We start from the raw sequence: 4,669 nt of genomic DNA, 5'->3' as shown, positions 1-4,669 counted from the left end.
TTAAGATGCTCCAATTAATTCAAAACGCTACAGCACGAGTACTGACAGGAACTAGGAAAAGAGATCACATCTCTCCTGTTCTAGCTTCTCTGCATGGGCTCCCTGTTAAATTTAGAATAGAGCAGGTCTAGACCATACTCCTTTAAAATTATTTACAGAGACCCAATAGTTCCCACCATGAGCAAGCAATGCAAGCAAGCAGTGCTGATGAAATACATGCCGACGAGTCAAACATGCATAGCCTATGAGCACAGCTGAACTCGCAGTACGTCATCGTTTTGAACATGAAGAAAGTGAATTATTAGAAACAAATAATTTCTAAAGTAGAACATGGACAGCAGAAGAAAGAAGGAAAAGAGAAGAAGTACAGTAACTTAACCTTGGACCATCCACTGAATTCTTTTAGGGCTTTCTTTATTTTGTCTTGCCTTTTTTCTTATGCTCCCATGACATCAATTAAAATATCCATATTTTTATTTTACAGTTTCCTTGTTAGTTTACTTGTTCCATTTTTTCAGTACTATAACCTGGAAGTATGCACAAAATGTTAATTACTTCTTCATAAGAAGCAGACGTATGGTGAGATCGCTGAAATAAGCTTTTAAACATTAGCAGTGAATGGAATCTGTATTATTGAATATTATCAGTATTTGTTTGCCAATTAAAAGGGGTTTTTGTTTTCTTGGTGACAGTGTTTTACAGAAGATAAAAGAGGGGGAAAGGCAGATCAGATGCAGCTAATTGTAGCTCTCCTATTTGTATGGCCTTGGATTCGTGTACAATACACCAAGCCCCACTGTATTATAATCCTTTCACACAAACCTAATCACATCTAATATCACCATATAAAAATAAAGCTCTTAAATCTCATAAGATGCTCAGTGCAATGCAGCGGTACAAAAACATAGGTACAAAAGACATCAGATCTCACAGTGCATTCTTGGAGACATAACAGAAGCTTTTATGAATCAAGGTGCAGGGCACAAAGCACACTACAGAGTCAAAACAGAGTACAGTTTTCTACCATTATGTAACCCAGGTTAAAAGTTTAAAATAAACTATGAATAATAATAATAACATAATAAAATAACCTGTGAATAATGTAATAATATAAAAAAAATATATATAGCGAATCTAAATCTCAAATGACGAGGCAACACATAAATATCTGGGTCAGACGACTTACCTGGACAGTGGCATGCTATGGCAACTCCAAACACATTAGATTGCTAAATATATATTCTTTTATTATCTATGTAGTATTTTAAATGTCTCACATTTGCATTATGTTGGTATGTCAGTATTTATTTACGTTATAGGCGCTAGTAACAATACAAAACTTACATTCTAAAACTGCTTATTTAAGGTAGTTAGAAAAGAGTGAGTTATTGTGATGTATTCTGTATGTTAAACCTTTGAGGGCTTTTCATTTCAGCCCATCATGTATTTAAGTTAAGGATTTGATTTATAATTTAATTGTTTTTAGCCTTTAGTGTAAAGGTGTATTTAATTAGAAATATATATTTTTTGTTTTACTAAGGAGATTTTGAATGTTGTACAACATATTTAATTCAATTCAATTCAATTCAATTGTATTTGTATAGGGCCAATTATAACAGAAGTTATCTCAAGACACTTTACAAAATAAAGCAGGTCTAGACCGTACGCCTTATAAAATTATTTACAGAGACCCAACAGTTCCCACCATGAGCAAGCATCTGGCGACGGCAGCAAGGAAAAACTTCCTTTAAGAGGCAGAAACCTCAAACAGACCCCGGCTCTAGGTGGGTGGGTCTGCCCAGATATGAGTTTATTAAGAAAATAGTTCCAGTGGATGATCCCAACAGTAAATACCAGAAAAACCTGATTGTTGAATTCTCACAGAGGTTTCAGAACCACTGTTGCCTTATACACATCCCTCACAAGATGTTACTGATGGTACTTACTATGTAAAAGCACGTAGCAAAGAGAAACATTTTTTGAAGAGGTCTTGATGAACCAAATCAGTGAGGGCTAGATTGTCAATTAAATAACTACTGTACCTCAAGCTCAGGTCTGTGGAGGGAATTCACCTTGAAAAACATTTTAAAGGACCAGTGAGTAGGAATTTGTGGCATCTAGTGGTGAAGTTGCAGATTGCAACTAACTGAACAACGCTTGCACCCATATTCGACGATTTTAAAATGAGAAAGGGCTGTGAAGCATTCTGGACTACTGTAGAAACATGGTGGTTCAACAAGGTGATGCAGGATTTAGTGGGATCTAGAGGTGAAGTTTCAGATTGCAACCAACTGAATACTGCTCCTCTTCCAAGCGTGTCGAAGAAACTACATTGGCAAAAAACGTTAAAGGCCCTATCTAGAGCAGGATTTCTGGGCTACTGTAGAAACATAGCGGACTCTGTAGAAGACGACCAGCTCATTGTAAGTTAACGAAAGAGAAACAATTCCTATATTAACATGATTATACACTAATGAAAACAATTATATTACATTTCTGATAATAGATCCTCCTACATTTCACACACTGGACCTTTAAGCGTCTCCTTCCATAATTCCTGGACAGGTAACCATAAAGCTCTTTAATGGCCTGTGAAAGTGACGAATGACAGCAAACACAATATAACTATATGGCCAACATTCAAAACAGCATACTTTCAGGTTATGGCTGTGTTGGGATGACATCAACAGTACTGTATACACTGTGTGCAGACTGCTGTTTTTCACATTATGGGTGTGTTACATTGTCCAACTCTAACTGTCCCTCTGCAGTGTATAGTTGGTAAATGGAGACATTGTATAACATACATGTGAAGAGATGCTCATCAACTGTAGAGACTACAGTACTACATAGTTTTAAAACATTTTATCCGACACTCGGCAGACATTTTTTAATAAATCAGCTGAGTTTACTCAATTAAAGGATTTAAGTACCTTTTCAATCACTGCTAGCATGAAAAATGTGCTGCAATACACATTAACGCATCACCTCATCTTTACTTGTTTCCTTCCTGTAACTTCCCATAAAACCTCAACCTACAGCTCAGTAGTTTTGTAACTTTTAAAGAAAACACTGGCTCATCTCGGGCATAAAAAACATTTTCTGTGTCCCATTGAGTTTTCTCTCTTTGTCTACTACACACACAGTGACCCAAACAAACCACCACCAGACAGCGTTTCCTGACTAACAATCACAGCTTCAAACGTCACACTTATGCAGTCTAAACAGTAAACCCACAGCCCAATTAAATGCATTTTCCAAATAAACACACACACTTAAACACACACATTTCAAAATTCATTGAGCCATAAACACTATACTTGTAGGCCCATTTGACTGTAACCGTAGCAAAAACATACAACCAGAGAGGTAGAAAGTGAGCACACGCTGAGTAAATGTCTCCATTTTGTTTATAAATAAACAACTTTGTTGGTGATTGTCAAGTGTCTGAGCGTAGGATTATTTATTTATTTCCATCAGGAACACGCAGCTTTGTGGCTTCCAGAGCAACAAGCTCTACAGTAGGAGTGAAGTGAACTGAAAGTGGAAACAGGTGGGATGTACAGCAGCTGGGAGAAGACAAACACAAAGTGTGACACATCAAGAGGTGTGTTATTGTATAAAAAGAAAAAGTCTTCTTCAAGAGAAAAATAAGAAAAATAAAAAATCTAAATCAAACACTAAAGTTGTTCCATGTACCCACACAAGAATAATAAAATGAAAATTGTTGCAAAAAGATAACTTCTTGTCGAATGTGGTTATTTTAAATGTGAAGTTGTTGGACAACACACAAAGAAAGTAAAACACATTTGACTTGCACTGTATTGTCTTTATTTCTCTTGTTGCATCTCTCCTTATGATGATTTGTAGTCTCAGGTCTGTGCTAGATACCAGCTGGTGACCGCGGTATTCCACTGTAAACAGTTAAAGACATTGAAATTGTTCTGTAAGTGAAATTATTCTGTGCAGGAAATAACCAAAAGGAAACCACAAATGTCTCACTCAGGTAGTCCAAAATGTTTCCAAGTGAAGAGCTGCCAACATCAGCTGCACTTATCGTTTCTGTGCAGGAGAGAGGAGGAAAGTACAGATCATGAAGGAGGGAGTGTCTGTCCTAGGAAATGGATGGTTGTTATCTTGCCATGACTTAAAAATGAATGTTGTTATTCAAAGGAAAATCATAAGCAGAAACGGGGTGTAACAGAAATTAAAACTCACAGATCACAGATGTTAACTTGAGCTTGATATTCTACAGTTAAGACAGGATCTTGTCTAACTCTGGATCTGGATATTGAAGAGGGGGTGACACTAACACTGCCACTATCACCCCAACCTGTCAAAAAGTACTTTCCTTTAAGTAAAATCCAGACAAACTCCTGTAAAACTGTCCATATTTCTTGGCATTATATCCAGAGTAAATAGTTAAGTTGACGTCTGTCTGAGACATTGATAGGACTTCACATTCTTCTCTAGTGAAATAAACATCTGTGGATCTCATCGGATAAGCCAATGGCACTTCTTAGGAAGAAAAAAACAGAAGAAGAGACTGATACAAGGATAGAGCGTAAATTAGACCTTCTGGGGAGGAGGCTGACATGCAGCCTCAGATGGTCTACGAGTCTTTGAACAAAACACATTTAACAACATCCTCCCATGTGTAGTTTGTGAG

Source organism: Morone saxatilis, unplaced genomic scaffold, assembly GCF_004916995.1.
Source record: "Morone saxatilis isolate NCDOM2014 unplaced genomic scaffold, NCSU_SB_2.0 Contig2, whole genome shotgun sequence".
Lineage (NCBI taxonomy): Eukaryota > Metazoa > Chordata > Actinopteri > Moronidae > Morone > Morone saxatilis.
Note: the sequence above shows the minus strand (reverse complement) of the source record.